General features: G+C 45.3%; 1 protein-coding gene across 3 annotated transcripts in view; it reads right to left on the bottom strand.

Annotated features, from left to right (window-relative positions):
- The window catches only part of SLC35F4 (solute carrier family 35 member F4), a 99,735-nt gene that overhangs the window by 25,120 nt on the left and 56,120 nt on the right, over positions 1–18,495 (bottom strand). Inside the window, exon 1 of one of the 3 annotated variants that reach the window (XM_084288181.1) lies at positions 6,098–6,134. The exons of the other annotated variants lie outside the window; for them this stretch is intronic. The gene's annotated coding sequence lies outside the window, so the exon portion shown is untranslated. Of the gene's footprint in view, positions 1–6,097; positions 6,135–18,495 lie in introns of those variants that run through there. 3 annotated transcript variants of the gene reach the window in all.

The following is an 18,495-nucleotide window of genomic DNA, read 5'->3' as shown; positions in this document are numbered from 1 at the left end:
TTCTTTTCTTTCTTAAGACTGCCCCGATAGAAATTTAGAACGTCTCAAACAGATAATTGAATCCTCTTCCAGAACCTACCTGTGTGTCCACGACACGAAGTGTTTCCCTTTTTGAGACAGTAACATCTGGCTTGCTGGCATGTGGTTTTTGGTTTTGTTTTTTTGTGTGTGAGTTAGGTTTTTTTTATTATTACACAACTAAATTGATGGTTATATTAGTGGCATGTTTATGAGCTGATCATTTTTTGTTTTATGTTCTCAATGCCCTGCAGAGGAGTGCTCACCCACAGCTACCACAGGAGACAACCCGCTGCAAGAAGTCAGTCAAGGCATCTTCAACCTCCCTGATATTCAAACAGCATTACAATATGTTTATTCTACTGTGTGCTCAAAATCTCACCTCCTAATACTTCATTTTTGCATTGACAAAATGATGTCTTCATACCACGGCCGCGGAGACAATTGCTGAGTTTTGACAGATGGATGGAGGAAGGAGCCAGTCTGGTGTGATGTGGGAGGTACGTCAATCGAAATGTTCCTGCTAAATCGGGCACCGGGGAAAGAATTGACAACATTTCCTTTACACTGCCACGTTACCTGATGGAGTGAGCATCCGCTGCGATGAAGGCCTCGCTCACACATCACAAGCCTGTTTCCAGCAGCCTGCGTGCACGCTGGTAAGTCAGTCCACAGCCACGAGGGATGGAGATTTTGCAACGGAATTTGCTCTTAATGCGGTGCAGTAAGGGGAAGGTGATGTCAATTTTATGGCCAGGGAAATATCTGATGCACGTGGCCCAACAGAAATGGGAACTGTGGTGCCATTGGTAGAGGAAAGCTTGTTCTGTCCATTTTACAAGAAGAAAACATCATTAGATAGCAGTAGGTATGGCTTTAATTAGGTTGTTTGCTACTGCTGTCACACAGCTGCAGGCTGGGCTATCTAACGTTACCAGTCCTGTGGGGAGCTAGCTCCATGGTTTATTTTATATCAGCCAAAGGGATTCCTTGTAAAATCAAATCCTGTCCTTCCTTATGCAGGAATAAAACCACAGCAACTCAGTACAGCCAGCAAGCAAAGCTGTTCTGGACATACCTGAGGACAACAGCTGACCTGCGAAGATAAAATTCAAGGGCAAACTCTCCCCAGCTTTTAATGAGTCCAGAACCAGCAGTTTGACTCAGGATATGAAGCCATAATTACATTACTATCAAGCAAACAGACCACAGGTGGAGGGCTGTTACAGACAGCATGCTACACAGGTTTGAGGAATCAGCATCTCTTATTTTATTCTGTGAAGAAAAATGACTTCACCGTATCTCAGACATTTGAAGACATCCTTCTGAGACTCTGCAACTGGCCCCTGTGTGTCTGAGTTAAGCAAGGATGCCTGCTCAGAATAATGCTCTGTTAGTTTACTATTGTTTGTTTTGGAAGTTTTTATATTTGAAGGGGATGAGAAGGTTACAGCATTTTTTGTTTTTTTATTTTTTTGCCTGAGGGGAAAACAAGATTTTCAGATTTTAATGAAAAACAAATGACTCAGTGCTGGTGTACATCATTTTCCTTGTACTACGATTAACTATTGTCAAGAGCAGAAAGCAAAAAAGCAGACATTTTTGTTGTAGTTTAACTGTGACATCCATCTGCAATTTCTGCCAATTATCCTCTCGGTGTCTGCACACAACAGTTCATTTCAAATCAGCAGATGGAAACTTCGCTCACAATTAGAAATCTCAATGATTTCAGCACGTCCTCCTGTCCTTGGTGTAAAGGGAGCAAAGAGGCAGCAAATAACTTACATTTTGCCATCCCATAACTAATGCAGTGCCTGACCAGGGATGTGTCATGCTGCACGTGTCACCAGCCTAATTATCAGGGGAGGAAACCCAAGTTAAACGGTCTGAAGACCACCCCTTCTCCCCTACTCCACACATAACTGATATGTCTCATGCTTAGGAACTAAACCTCATCCATGTGGCTTCCCACCTCCCACCAGCCAACACCAGGGGCAAGACCCCTGCCACGTCCCACATCCTGCACTGGGAGAAGGAAAGCTCTCACTGCAGTGATCAGTAAGTTCCTAAAAAGTCTCAGAGCAGGGACAAATGACAGAGATACCTGTCAGGGGTGATGAAGGTGTATCTGGCTCTGCCTTAGAGGATGGATGACACAGATAACTTCCCCAGGTCACCAGCCAGCCCTGCATCTCCTTGGCTTTATGACGATAACAGCCCTGGGACCTGGTCTCTGGGTGCTAAATTCTCCTGATTTAAGACACAGACACAGGCTGCAGCACATTACAGCCATGGGTCTTGATATCACTTTACACAAGATCTGGAAAAAAATAAACAAAACATAATCTAAAGCAATATATAAACAGGGAGAAAAGCTGACAATAACTACAGACTGAGGATGTATCATTAAATTGAAAGAGATCTGTGCAACTCTGCCAACTACGAGGCTGTAAGTAGCTTTGAGCAAAAGAAATGCAATGAGCTAATGAGGAGTTGAGTGCGTCTGCATCCAACACCACGAGATCTGAAGAGTTCAGAATTAAAGGAAGGCAACCAGAACTGAGCAGGAGCATCTTCACACAGCACAAGGCAGTCGTGAAAACAACCTGGGATTGCACTTGGTCCTGGCACCCGAAGGTGTGCCAGGAAGGAAGCAAGGGAGGAAGAAAGGAAGGAGAGAAAGAATAAGAAAGAAAGAAAGAAAAAATAAAGAGAAGAGCCCTTTAGCAGGAAGCATGTAAGGCAGGCTTTGCTGTCTGTAAACAACCTGCAGGCTGCCTTTTGGGGAGCTCTGATGCATAAGCATTGTTCCAGTTTTCCCAGTCCCTTTTCCTCCTTACCCACTTTAACCAAGACAACTTGGGGGGGGGTTGGAACTAGATGATCCTTAAGGTCCCTTCCAACCCAACCCATTCTATGATTCTACAACTTTTTCTTCCCTTTTTTTTTTTTTTAAACCCATTTTCATTTCAGCGTAACTCAAATATCACTGCCGCTGTTTAAGCACAGACAAGGAATCCCACTGATTTGACATCAGAAGTAATATGCCAGCACCAGAGTGTGGGTGTAAGAACGGTCTTGAAAATAAGTTTATTTGATATTATCTGTATTGCAAATGGCAGCAAGAGAGAGCACGAAGCATTTTGAAACACACTGGCTACGTAGATTTTAAGATTACCGGTCAGAACATGGTATATTTAGAGTCAAAAGGATTATTTATATTTTACTCAAAGAAAGACAAAAGCTTTGGAATGCAGAAAAAGTGATGCAAATTATGAACGACTTTTATATGTCAAAATTTAAACTTCTACAACTTCAATAGAAAATTGCCTGTATATGTCTACAAAAATAATTTAAAACATCCATTTGGAGTGGCACATTTTGGACTGAATTCTGCTGTCGGAAAGGCTTGCCGGCATCCCCATTTGCCTCAAAATCAAATTCTTTGGCAAAATTCATACCTAGCTGTGACATCTTTGGAGTCTGACAACACTGACTGCCAGGACAGGTACTAACTTCTCCTCCAGCATGCAAGGAGCCTCTGATTATTGCTCCTTCCTCACCCATCCAGAAGGAAGCCTGGGAAGGGCAGGACCAGGCACACAAACACCCCACCTCACAGAGATGTCTCACGAGAGATCAGCAGACTCCTTCCACACCTGGAACTTCTGAAAGGGTAATTTCCTCTGATAAACACAAATAAACACAAATCATTTGACTCAAAGCCACACAACATCCCCTTAAAGTAAACCTCTCTTGCGAACTGTGCAATAAGTTACACCAGATGCCCCTCTAATAGGTTCCCAGATGTATACACTTTACCCTGAAACAAAAAGTTATGATTATCACCAAAAAAAAAATCCTTTGAAAAGACAATGAATCTTGTCATTGCTAAAATGTAGTGACAATTCCAGAAAGTAAGAGACGTTATGAGTTAAACCCTCACTCTACTTTCACAGCAATAAATCAAGAGTAGCACCAACGAAAGCCACAAGGCTGCTTTGACATAAAGTTGTTGTGAAAGGAGTTTAGACCCAGGACACACCTGAAATCACACATTTGCACCTTGTTATTAAATAATTATGAGCTAGCTTCTACTTTCAAGAAATGTTGCAATAAATCCAGGCTGGTTCATGGGTCTCCTAAGATAAGAGGGTGAGAGCAGCGCGCTGACATACAACTCGATATCAAATTGCTTATATTTATCTCCTACACAAACTGTTGCCTCTCCTGGCTGATGGGTGCCTCCAGAGGGTGATTCATTCCAGCTCCCTACGATACCAATCTTAGGAGATGAATCACCTTTCAGAGGCATCCACCTCTCCTGATGACTCCAGGAAGCTCAGACAACTTTCTCAGTGCTTAGAGAGGCTTTAGATGCATCTGGATGAGTCCAAATCTGCCTCAGGCTCCTGGCAGCATTTTGGTACTTGCTTACCAGCTGGGCATTAAGCTGTTGCTTTAATCTCCTTGTCTGCCTTTGAGCCCATTTAAGCACTTTTGAGGAAGAGCGGGGTAGAAGAATATTTCAGAGGTAAGCAGGTGGGGCAAAAGTGAGCATTTATCATGGTTGTGTTGCATTTTGTAACCCCTGGAGATGTATAAGACACCTTCATACTGTTTTTTTCTCCCCTGCAGTGCCCCTTCTTTGATGGCACGTTTTGGGTAAGTGTCCTTCAGGCACTCACGTACATGCAGTCAGTCTTCTTGTTGTAGCTGATGCTGTGCTGGAGAGTGAGGACTCACCACACTGGGATGAAGACGTCCTCAAAAGCATTCATGTGGCTGGGGGTCCTGGCTCGAAACCCACCCCACACCTCCCAGAACCGCTCAGCTCCCAGTGCCAACCCTTCTTGGCAGCTGTCTCTGCTCCGTTTTCTTTCCGTGGCTCTTCCAGAAAGGTAGAAAGCCTAAAAAGCCACAAACCTACACAGCTTGAAAACTGCCACGGTAGAGTGCAAAGCTCCCCTGCTCTCCTCCCAGCACACAGGCCCACAGCTCCAGTCCCTGTGGCATCTCTGCCACGTGCTCTTCCCGTGCCTGGGCAGGAAAGCAGGGACAGCTGCAGCGCTCTTGGGAAGCTGGCCGCCCTACCCCATTAGGATTCACTGGAAATCCCTGCTAAAATCTTTGCTGCTCTGTAAAACTGGCTGCACATGCATTTAACGTACGGGTTAGCAGAGGCCCCGGTATTAGTTCTGCCTGGCCAGCTTCATCCCTAGCAAGGACCTTTCCATTTCCAGCCCGTTGGCTATGACAAGCGCTGTCATGTAGTCACTTCCAGTCTGTTGCCCCTTCTTCCTACGACGACTGGATTTTCCCTCCCTAAGGAACCCGGCAGTGCAATTTTTGAGTGCTGGGAGCAGGTTCAGACGGACTCCTGAACAGATCTGGCTGACAGCAGCCGGATGGGGTTAAGCTGTAGGCAAGCACTGGCCGTGTGCTGTCTATTCGGGGTAGGGGGGGGGGTCTTTAATCCTGTGTGCTCACCGCCTTGCATGGCGCGAGCCCCGTCCGTGCTGGCAGCTGGAAATAAACAGCAGCACATCACCACGTTAGGCAGCCCGTGGGCACGCCAGCCAGCTCATCCCACTGCAACTCTGCTCCTTTCCAACAAGGTGAGAGCACACTTCACGATTTCACACTTCCTAAAATCCGGTGCTGCGCACCAGTAATGGCCCAACATAAGCAGCCAGCTCTGCCAGCTCCTTCAACTTTCTTTAGGGCGTTTTTCCCTCAAGGAAGAAACAGCAGGTGAGTGCTCAGCCTGCAAAATACTCGATATTGTGCACAAACCCCAAAGAAACATGACAGGCTATAGCCTGCTGTATCACAAGGCAGCTCCGTTTGTAATTTAAGCCCCTCCGACCTGGGTAGATTGAAGAACCGAGAGTCACGCTCCGCTGCCAAGCACCGTGCGGCGTCTCTTGCTTTGCTTTCATCCTGGACGTCGTGCTGAATTCAACCCGGAAAAAAAGGAATCGCAATTTCGCTGCTGCTTGGAATAACAACCACCAGCAGGGAGACAGCACACACCCTGCGAGTTTACAGCCCGAGCACTGCTAACACCGTCCCACACCTGCTGAAAGCAGCGCTCGGCTCCTCCAGCCGTCTGATGCCGAGTGCAATAAGCTTGAGACAGCACGGCTAAAGCCAGAGATTGCTACAGGCAATAAGGAAACAACAAAACCACAAACCTGAGCATTAGGAATATTTTACGCAAGCGTCCCTGTCAACCTTTGATTTACACCACTCGTGTCTGCTGTCCGATTTCAGTATCCCTGCTGCAAGCAGTGCTGTCCCTCGCTGGGCATCACCGTGTTTCCAGCTGACACCGAAGCGTGCTGCAAAGTTGGCAAGAGCTCTGCGGGGAACGAGCCCTGCTCCTGCACTTGGCGTTAGGCTGTCAAGTCAGGGGCAGAGCACACCACAGATTTCACCATTTCTCTCTCGTGGCTGCCGTATTAAGGAATTGCTTCGCAGATGACGCTCGTGGAAATAAGGAGGGGGGGAAAGCAGTGCAAGGCAGCAGCTGCCACCTCAGGCTGAGGGACAGCAAGCACAGAAAAGTTAGAGCCTCTGCCTTTAAAACAAAAATATAGCTCTAGAGCACATTATTAAAATACTACAGAAAACTGAGTAATGTAGAACAAACCTAATATCCCAGCTTTTTTTAAAAGACAGAATCAAAGCACAATAACTTTTTTCCAGTTGTTCTTATTTCAACATTAGTTTCTTCATCAGAAAGCACTCACACACAAACAGGAGAAATTTAACTGCACTTACCCTAGAAAGAGAAATTTAACTGCACTTATCCTAGACGACATTAAAGTGCTAAAAATGCTATCAAAACACGAGCTACTTTAAAAATACACAGCTACACGCACACAGACACTCACGGTGCTTTGAATGGAACAGAGCAGGAGTAGCATGCAAAGTAAATCCCTGCCTAGGCTCAGATATAAAGGAGGAAAAAAAAAAAAAAAAAAAAGCATTTACCGTCTGGCACAGGCGAATTTAATTCAGAAACATTGTAGGACGGTAACGGTGCCACTCTTGCCGAGTGTTTCTTCATCCTCTGAAATGGCTCTCTCACTCACACACTCGCCTCGTCTTTGGTCTGCATCGCTTTTGGTCCCGAGTAGTAAAGTAAACACTCGGCTGTGGCTGGTGGCTGGATGTTGTTCTGGAGATGCTGCAGCAGGCTAGGAGTACTGATTTGCTGTTTCCCTGGGAAACCACTTGCAACACATTCAAACAATGCTTGACCTCTGCTAACACTTATCTTTCATCCAATTGTTAAGCACAGCAGATAAAATACAAATGCATTCGCTATTGCTCTTCTGTAACTTGCTCGCGCGGCGGGCGCTTTGCATGAAAAGAAGGATTTCACATCAGCTCTGCTCTGTGCTAGCAGAGCAGACGGGAGATTTCTCAGGCAACTGCAAGGGAATTATGCAATGCCATTTGCTGATTCCGTACGCTGTGACAATGTATGTACGATTACGGTCATTATTTCAAATCAACTTTGAGTAATGTAGCTCCGATAGAGCTGTGAAACCGGGAATGCCTTGGGCAAAAGAGCCGGTAACGTCCCGCTCTGTGCCAGACAAGAAGCGATGATACTGCAGGAGCCTCTCCTCTTCTAATGCCCTACAAGAAGTGTCACAACCAGGACATATATAGGCCACAGCTGGTCTAGATTCTTCCTCCCTTCCCTTGAGGCACCCAGGACATTTTTACACTCTTTCTTTTACCTCTACTCTCTTCCACACCCTTCTTCTTATCATTATTTCTACTACTGGGCATTGTTCACTTGGAGGAACAGGGAAGTTTCATCAAGCAAACCAGTGCCAACCCCTAAAGTTTTGGCACATCTTAGAAAACCAAACTGACTCGGGTATCCCAGCACCGTGCTGGGAGCTTGCTTTGACCCCAGACATTTATCAGCTTCTCGTAAGGGTCCTGCCTTCAGAGCTCTTCATCAAAACTGTACCAGGTTTTGGCCAAGAATTTGTAGGTAGCAAGTCTTACCATTTACATTCAATGTATTTATTATAGCAACTATGGGAAATACAAAGAAAGAGGACAGAAAGAATGGCAGCAAGCTATACCAACATATGCTAGCAAAGCTGCTGGATTTTTAAGGGTCTCACCTATATAACTTTCATCAACAGTCTTTGTGCCATTGCTAGCAAGTGGGAGCAGGGATTCCTGGCCTGGGCATTAGTCCTCTATCCCCTATTACACAGCCAAACAGGGAGAAGTTATTGGCTATAAGGAAGGCAACAAAGTGGTTTGAAAAGGATCAAGAATCACTGACCCGGAATACCACGTGCTCAGCTTCCTAAAGGCGGCTTGCAGGAACCTGAAATGTTTTCCAGCAGTAACAAGAGCCTCTTTATGGGCTCAAAATGGCAATAGAAGAGGACATCAGATATACAGATTCCTTTCCTGAGTGCTATAGAAGAAGAGCTGCAGTAGGGCTAGACCTCTGAAATGCTCACAGACATCCCTGTGCTCTCTCAGGGCTGGATTGCCCAAGTGAAGGAAAACGTGTGTTTTTTAACCCAGAGCCTGCTCCTGGGCTTCCTTACAAAGAGCACTTCCCATGATGGGCTATGTGTGCAAGGACTGCTCCCTTCAGTTGCCCGTAAGGAGTCAGGATGCAAGGACAGCAGAGAAAGACGAGTCCTGGCCGGATCTTCTCCAGATGCAGCCACAGGAGACCTGGCACACGCAGAGACCTGAGCTACAGCATCCTAACGGGCACAGCACCCATGACTCTGCAGCACCCAGAACAGACGTGAAGAGGTTCCAGACTCTTCAGGGCAAACAAGCCATCAGCATAGGATTATCTTAAATGCACAGTCTTGTTCTGCACATCTTTTGCTGCTGTTTGTGTGGTCTGTAATCTTGATTACCGGGAAGAGGTGGCACAGTAAGGAACAGGCAGTGATTAACGCGATGGAAGAGAATGAGAATGGAAGAAGTAACTCATCACCCCTTCTCTCATGGTCATCCCAGTACAGCAGCCTTGGGACAGGCTAGGGAAGAAGCACAGGGGAGAGAAATGGCTACAGCTGCCTGGTTTGCCACCCAGCACGTCCTCTCCTGGAGCACTTGGAGCTCCCCTCTAGGATCTTCATTGTATCCCCTGAGACTGATAAGGCTCCCCACCACGACAGCCTTTTCCAAAGCATCACACTGCAGCACATAAAGCTAACCAGCTTTTACTGCTTATCTGCATTCGGAGGATTTCTCGCACTGTGTAACAAGCACTTTTCCAAAGAAAATTATCTTCCCAATTCGCAGAAGGAATTTTATTCTCCCCGCCGAAGTGCTGAGAGTCAGCAGACTCTGTGATAGAGTAATCACAAGTCAAGTAATTGCTGGCTCCACAATCACAAGGCTATCTATTAATACATGTCTAGTCCTTGAGCATTTATATAATATAAACAACATAATAATATAACACAGAGATGGTTTTTAGAAAACCATTTCTGCAAATAGGAGTTTATAATGGAATCATTAACAAGCCTTAACAACGGTGAGCGTGAAATGCATGAGACAACGTCAAGCAATTCGAGACATTTCTTTCAGACAATTTCAATGTTACCAGCAGAACATGGTTGCATCTAAAAGCTGCTGCTTCTTTTTTTTTTTTTCTCCCCCCAAAGGAAAATCACCCATCATTTTAACACAGTAACTCAGAAACCATATTCAAACCCAGAAAGAACCCTTTCAAAATATCTACCCCTGCAATCTCTGTTTCATACAACAGTTATAAGAGGAAAGAAGCAGATACCAAACCGCTTTAAAAATGTGTGATGGGTACCTGTACCTCCCATTGAAGACTGCAGGTTGAAAAACATCAGCTTCTCTGGCTACACAGCTAAGCTTTGGCCACCTATTTCTGCTCCTGCTATGAACTGATGCTGATTGCATTTATGTACAAGAGGCTACTCATATAGGTGCTCCGATCCTTCCTATGTACTCAGTATCTCCTCTCTAAGTGTGCCAAAGAAAGGAATAAAATAATATGAAGCAGAAGGAAGAGAAGCAAGCTCTGTCCTTGCCTCCTACAGTACCTCAGACACAAAGCCATCCAATGTGGAATTTTATGTCCAAATTTACCAGGATGGTATGATAGTTACTCCACAGACTGCAAGTCAACATGGACTATGTGGTCCTGTGCCCACCTCATGCTTATGCAATGTACCACAGTGAAAAAATATGGGTTGTTCTTCTAAAAATCAAGGGTGAATTCATTTCCAGGTACCCCTAAGGCAGATCTTCATAAGGTGCTGCTTGCCTCATGTTCTGCACTTTCAGCCTAGAGCGTGTTACAGGTTTTGTTATTTGCCAGAGTGGCAGCTTTGTGATACCTGGAACCATGGCCCACAGCACCAGCCAGTATGGCTTGCATTAATGAAATCCATTGTGCCACTTAACCGATCTCCACATGCAATTATTTTCACTCAGGGCATCCCTATTTGTCAAGGAAACACAGAGGATGAATTACAGCAGTGCAAACTATACAGAGTGTCATTAAACAGCGTAAATTACAACCCAGCCTGCAGGCTAGCGAGCTACCTCTTTGTTCCTACTTAAGGCAAACACTGGTAAGACCCCAACCAAAGCTCTCAAGATGGATTAAACATCCCTGGTGCTGGTTTTCATGTGAAGATACCAGTGAATTAGATACCCAGCTCCCCCATCCCCGTGTGCTATGCAGCAGCCAGCAGTCCCGGCGCTTCGAGGCCCCAGACTACCCACTAGGCCGCTCCCTGCGCAGGCACAATGCCTGCAGCCATCTCTGTCCCCTGAATCCCTAAATATTAACATAAATGAGCCCATGGAGAAGCTGCAGGGTTGCTGCCTCACTAACCAGACGGCAAACCAAGGCTGGGAGCAGGCAAAACCCCAGAGAGCTGACTCACATTTGCTAGCAAGTGCTCCACGCTCACAGCAGAAGGGGCTGGTGCTGTCACAACATATACTGCCCTCTTGGCTCACAACTCCGCTGCTCACAGTAGCTAGTCATGCATATTTAAGGGACCTGCTGTAAAAGTAAAGACTATTTACTCTTCTTCACTAAAATTGCAACCTAAGTCAGAAGCTGCAGTTGAGCTCTGGGTAACCACAGGTTTCTCTCAAATGTTGGGCCCACACAGAGGGATGCTTGCTTACAACAAGCTGTGCTCTGGCCCCAGATGGATGCAGTTTCTGCAGACAATACTGGCAAGAGATAATAAACCATTTGGAGGTGTATCTTGTGATAAGATATAAATGAAAAGTCCCCACAAAGGATGCTACGCGACCTCGCATTGATAGTTGGTTACGGTGTATATAGGACTAACCAATAAACTACATGAGCTACAGCAGGTTTGGTTTGCAGGGCTTTTTTTCTCTATATGCGAAACAATTAACAACCAAAATCACAATACTAATATAATCCCAGTGGGAAGTGACAGAATATTGAACACATTTCTTTCCAATGGCTGTAAAAGCAAAGAGATGATTTGCTCACCCCTGGTCATCCAGCTTTTAGACACCAAATTAGGGCAGATTCTTCCATTGGGAAACATTCTTAACGCAGGCCAAAGACATGAAAAGACTTTCTTTGACTTTAATTGGTTTTAGAACAGGGTTCAGATCCAACGCTGTAGTCCTTGTTTGTTTTAAATGCCGCTAGTTACAAGATCTGTATGCAATCCACTTTGCATAACGCCCCCCAGCCACCAGGTCAGTCTGTTCCCAATCACTAGACTATACGACTCTCGTAAACACGACTTTATTGGCTCTCCCAGGCTGAGCATGTGTTTTAAGATGACAAGCTAAAGGGCTGTTATCAAGTTCATTTTATCTCCTTGGAATATAAATTAGATGCAAGGCACCGAGGAAACAAACAGTCAAACTGAGATCAAAACAGATGTATCCTACAAAAGGCATTTTTATGTAAAAGAGGAGTCAAGGCTTTAGTCTGAACATTTACCAGAAGCAAGCAGCAAATGTTACTTGATTCGAACAGTAATCTCAATCCAAAACAACTTCTAAGGCTTGCAGAAAAAAAAAAAAATGTAAATTTTTCTGCTGTGTCAAGTGATGCCACAGGGATTTTTAAGAATCAAATCCTGAATTCCTTGATTTGTCTTAACTCAGGCAAAATCCTCACTGGCTTACATACTGCTGGATACCAGCATATCAACTCTGTTCTGATGAGCATCCCACAAACATATGGGGCATGGTCCTTCAGCCCCACCAGCACGTGCTCACAGATCATATGAGGGCAAGACAGTGCAAAATTATTTTTCCCTCTGTACTTTCACACATCCACTGGCTACTTGGCCAAACGCCTGACTCCTCCAGCACAGAGTATGGCGATTAATCAATCCCCAAGTGTAAATCCAGCCAGCGTTCCCAAGCCATACTCAGGTGGTGAACACCAGACTCATACTTACTCAGGAGATTCAGCACAGCCCCAGCTGGGAGAGATACTGAAGTGCTCGGAGAGTCCTACTCACTTGTTTAAAGCAATTCTGTTCTCAAGAGCCTTCCTGATGAGTGGAATAAAACCCACCATGTCAGCAGCACTGAGCTCCCGCTTGTCTTCACCAAATCTTCTGGCCAAAGAGCCAGAACCAGGCGAGCACTCCTGGAATGGGATTTCAGCCTGGGAGCTGGTGCTTTGGGCCATCACTTGGTTTGTGATAGGAAGCCTTTCTTAACCTCGACTTCTCTAATAATCAGATATGTTATATTTGAGAACATTCGTACTGAAGGCACACTGAAGTCTCATGCATTATGTTCACTGAGACAGAGAGAACTTTATGCAGCTCTTCTGGTATTCTGCAAATACCTAAAAGCAGAGTACTCATTTCCTGCTAAAATCTCACCTAATAACTACAAGCAACACTACTACATTTGAAAAGATTTTAATTCCCTTGGGGCTGGGTGTTTATGTACCGATCCCCAGAGGCTCATGTTAACATGGGTTGCTATTTTCAATAAATCAGCTCAGGAATTCACTCCTTAATACCCACTGTTTTTGTAGCAGAAAAATGCAATGTGATCTATTTTTAGGCTTCCCAAGCAGGCAGTTTACAGAAGTAAGATTAGCAGCACTGGCTAAACATCAACTCAAGGGTGATGATAGGAAGATTTGGTGGTGCTCAGCTATCAGACAGGAGAGCTCCCTGCTGCCACAAGCGAGTGCTTTTTCAGTGCATTGTGTCCCCCCAGACCTCAGAGCGCTGTAGGCAAGCAGCTACAGCTTGATTCAATGCTGCTGGCTCTCACACCACGGTCACCAAGAGTTACAAATGCTCATATCACGGACAGACCGTTGTGCCCTGGCTGACACAGGCCACCTGGAAAGCACCTAACAGTTTTGATGGTGCTACCAGGTGGGTACAACATCGCACGCCACTCAGCGCTGTGCTGCTTACGAGCAAACCCCGAGGATGTGAGAGCTCCCACCTGAGGTACACAACTGACTCGACAGCTCCAACATCTTCTGTTGCAGTGCTTCTGGAAAGCTTTTTATTTGCTGCAGGATTTTACAGACCTGATAACAAGCGTTTTCATGCTTTCCCTGGGAGGAACAGAGACTGAAAATTTCAGTTTAAATAAACTTCAGATTTTCCTTAACAATGTGACTTTTAGAACATAAAAACCCTCTCCAGAGCTGGCAAAGCAAAGCAGCTTTTTTTTTTTTGCTTTTTTTTTTTTTTTTTTTGTTCTGTTGTGACATGACAAGATCATACAGTTAGGAATAATGAGCTTCTAATGCAATTAAAGGAATAAAGAAGAAATGTCAATCGTGGGCATGGACAAACCTTCCTCCAATTTCAAAAAGGGCCACTCAGTGTTTCATGAGAACAGCAAATACATCAACTTAGATGCACCTTCAATATTTTGGCGTTACAGGAAACGAGACCTGAATTTCAGGTTGACAAAAGTATTAAAAGGTATCTGCAATATTAGGAACTCTTTCACGTTTGTATTTGCAGAAGTACAAGGAGGTGCTCAATGAAAAACGAAAAAGACTTCAAAAGGAACCTCACTTCAGCTGTGCTGTGTGCACTTGCTACTGGCCTCAGAGCCTCAGTCAGGTTGAATCGATCCTGCTGTCCTAATCCTGAATCAATAAAACAACATTTGTTTAGCACTGCATCATAAATTTCAGCTTACTGACAGCCAGGCACAGCAAAGAGCAGGAATCTTATGAGCAGCACGCACACAAATTTCATTTGCAGCATGCGCAGACCTCATTTGAAAAAAAAAAACACAACAGATCTCAGCGGCCTCCCTGCAGTGCAGCCCACCTGTAAAGGTGGACAGATCTGCTCAGCAGCACTGCTAAAACTGCAAGCCTAGGAGCTCACGCTGTGAGCTTCTGACACACAATCTGGGAAGCCTTCAGCTCCTCGGAGCCTGGGCGTTCCTCATCAAAAGGCAGCTGAATTTCAAACCCTTTTCAAATTTAATTGATCAGGAGAAAGGCTCCTGCTTCAGCCTGGCCACTCTAACATCACCAGCAGGAAAACAGCACAAGCAGACACCTTGCTCACAGTCTGTGGCAATAACAAAGACTCAAGTCTGGTATCAATTTCAAATAGCCAACGTGGAGCTTCCTAATAAAGTTAGGAAAATAATAAGGAATAAAAAATAAATAAAAATAAAGGAAGCCCAACACTTACATTTTTTGTTGCTGGTGGATGTTGGTTGCTCTCCCCACTACCTCCAGGGAAAACAGCTCAGATGTAAGCACATGTCAGATTAATATTTGCTTTCCCTGTGTTTTCTTAACAAAACTGCCCCAAATGAAATAAGCTGCCTCCATTTTCTAATTTGGCAATTATGAAGTGCCTCTCCTGAAGCGCCTGCCACAGGGGAGCATTTGAGTTGAGCCAGCTTCCATTTTGTGTTTGTCATCGTGCCTGTAGTGCACGTCAGTGACAGAAAAACACCTTGCACACTTGCAACCCTCTGTGTAGCAGTTCAGGAGATGGCTTCAGGCTTTTTTTCAGGACCACAACCAGGAGAGAATAGCAGGCCAGAAACCCAGGGTGGGCTAGTCCCAAAATGCCACCAGCAGCATGTCTCTCTCCAGGCAGGTGCTGCAATGGGAGCAGGAGCTTGCACCATGCAAAGCTCAATCCCCACCACCCCAGATGGCAGCAACAACTGACATGGATTGAGGAAATCGAACCAATTTTAAGGACAAATTACAACATGAAGAGTTTGGTTTTGTGTTAGTGGTGTTGTGCTACGTTTCACAGCCCCTCTAATTTTAAAGAAAGATTTTGAAGCAAAATCTGCAGCTTCAGAAAAGATCTGGAAAGGGACAGAGCCATCAGAGATTGAAAATCACAGTGTGTGTTGGTAGAGATGGAAAGAGCTGGGGTCAAGCAACTTCAAGAAGACGGGAAGCCAGCAAAGCATGGATGGATGGCATGGAGCTGACTCTGCCCCAGAGCACAAGGGCAGGACAGATCCACTTCTTATCATAAAATCTTTGTGAGAAACCATTTTTTACCTCCCGGTGAAGACTGCGTTTCTAGAAGGTGCTAAACACGGATTTAGAAATTGAGGTCCTTCAATGTGACTGCATTTGGGTACTTGTGCCCTCAGGGAAATGCAGGCCTTGCATTTAATTTACCTCGTCCCATTCACTCGCTCAATTCATATTCATCAAACACCACCACGCTAACAATACAAAGGCGCTAACAATAAAACCCAGCTATTATTAGCTGAGCTAATAAAAACTAGGCAGAAGGAAACCGGCTGCGAGCTCAGAACGGGTGTCAGGAGTAGGATGCTCTGCACAATTCCCAAGTAAGTGTTCCCTTACTGCATGCAAATCATTACAAGTGATGCTCTCCTACCTGTGCATCACGGGTAATTCGGGACCACTTTTAAGGACAGACATGATCTGTTAGAAAGAAAAGACTCTATTAAAAGACACTATTTGGGCTTCTCTGGCTTCTTTGGAAGGAACTTAGATCTCTAAAAATCAAAAAGTTTGACACCCCCTAGCATCAGGCATGGGATTTTAGGAGATTCCCCAGGCAGATGTGAAGCCTTGTGAAAGATTCCTACAGCAGAGTATGAGGGATTCACACCCTACCCCAGCTTGGCTTCAGGAGCTGACGTTGAACACCGTACTGGAGCTTTTGAAGGAGAACAAAGCCAGTCCTGATTCAACGGGTGATAAATTCAAATGCAAGGTTCTGGTTTAGGCCCCACGGTTAAGATTCATTTCCAGCAGCTTTGATGGTTACTCATAAAATCTGCTACCTCCTGGTTGCTGCTATTTTATTTAAAAGCATTTTTATTTCCCATTTTAATTGCTGATCTGCTGCCAGCGTGGCTCTGCCGCTGCAAAATTCCTGCTACATTTATTTACGGAGGATGAAATAACAGGCCAAAATCTCAGCTGCAACACATCAATCTTACTCCGCTGCAGCTAGTCCTCGGAGTTAGCAATTAGGTAATTGTGGTTGTAAAGGCTCAACACAAAAAAGTCTTCCAGCACCCACAGAGCCCCTCGGAAATCAGTGGTCTCTGCTGGGTGCTGAAGGCTGCCCATACCCTTCAGTGGAAGTACCACAGATGATGCTCACATATCCCTGATCCAGCAGAAGAGGGATCTCATGTGAGTATAATTCCCCTTCTTTTTTTTCCCCAAGAATTTGGGTCCTCTGAAAAACCACAAATAAATCAGATGGCTCAAATTCCATTAGTACAAGTCTGAGAAATAACCCCTGGTGACACTCAACATAAGGCTTTTGAGCAGCAGCAACTTTTTGAGTTTTGTAGCAGACATTCTCTACAAATTCTTTGAAAATAGTAAAAAAATTTGCGATAGAAATTTTAAAATTTGGTACTACAGTCTCCAACCTTTTGTGAGTGCTCCTTGTCTAATCTTCATATAATCCTGCCTAATACCTTTCAGCATAAATCTCTATTACGTGCAACATCTTATTAGCAAGACAATGGAAATAACACAAGAAAAGTCTACTGAACAGCATAAGGGGATTAAGGAAGGATTAAAGAAGTGACACAATGAAAACGTCGAAGCTGTGTATTCACCATAAGTACTCTGGTTTCTGATACTCTCGCTGGGTCATTCAACTCTTGGGGTTGTCCCAAGGGACTGAACGAGGAGTGGTGGCAGCACCCAGCCAACATCTCATGACTGGGGCCAGTTTTCCAATGTCAGAAGAGGGGCGAGGGCTCTGTTCTTAACATACGTGTTTAGATGTGTGCACACGTACAAGATTATTTACGAGAATTATCCTCAGGCCCTCAGCCCTCTTTCAGCATTCACTGGCTGTTCAAAACAAAGTGGCTTGAAGTGGAGTTGCTCCCATCAAGGCTACTTCTGTTGTCACCCAGCTCCAAAGAGCTGTACCCCTGCCTCTACGGGCTCCCCAAACATGATTTCATGGGGGCTGAGATTTAGGGGGGGTCCCCTGGGGGATGTACACCTTCCACAGACTTCATCTGTTCTCTACTTGAAGGACCAGTGCACTCTCTCCTTTAAAAATTGGCCCTTAATTGGAAATAAATTCTTACTCAATACTTAAAATCAAGCCTATTTACTGCAACAGAGCACAGTATTGATCCGGCACTGGTTTAACTTGTCAGAGGTAAATCACAGCCCGCAGAAGGATTCTATTAAGTTACCGGAGGGCCCATCTCCTCATTAGGCAACACATCAGCAATCTGTCCCCAAAACTGGCAATCTGGCACCCAAGCTTTCACTTATATCCTCTGCTGGCCAGAGTCCGGTGCTTGAGAGGATCAGCAGAGATCTGCACAGCCCGTGGGACACTCACCCTTCCAGAGGTTTCTTCCGAGCCCCTTAATATTTAAGGGAATTGGCCTAAAAACCCGCGGAGGGGTTGTCCCACTCTTCCAAAAGCTTTCAGCACTTGGAGTCCATGTCAATGAAAAGAAGGGGAGCTCTTTCAGACACTATTTTTTCTAATGACTGTCTTGCAGACAGCTCTCTTGCAGTTCAGCTTCCCAGCAAGCACTCACAGGTGCTGCAGGCTCTCACCAGCATCCCACCAGCATCCCTCAGCTTTGCCTCCAGCAAAGACAGAGACTCGGATCCCTGAAAGCTGCTGGCCCAGCACGCCTGTGACCAAACTGATAACACTGGGGACTAGAAATGCTAAAAAAAAACGCAAAAAAGACCAAAACCAGGCAGCAGTACATCGGTGAGGAAACACAACCTTGGAATGAAACCACCCTCCTCAGGAGGAGATTAAAAAGGCACCAAATTGGGGTACACCACAAAGTTTTTCGTGGTGATCTTCCCTCTGTGTCCTAGGGCTGAATGGATGCACACAGTGGCAGGGAAAGAACAAAAAGCCTCTGCTAGGTGTGCTGTATTTCCTCTGGGGTGGTGGGTTTTTGGGCAAGGAGCCCCCCAGGAGGCAGAGCAGTCCCAACGCTGCT

This window comes from Netta rufina (assembly GCF_964035555.1).
Source record: "Netta rufina genome assembly, chromosome: 5".
NCBI lineage: Eukaryota > Metazoa > Chordata > Aves > Anseriformes > Anatidae > Netta > Netta rufina.
The sequence above is the reverse complement of the archived record's forward strand: the minus strand, read 5'-3'. Positions and strand labels throughout refer to the sequence as shown.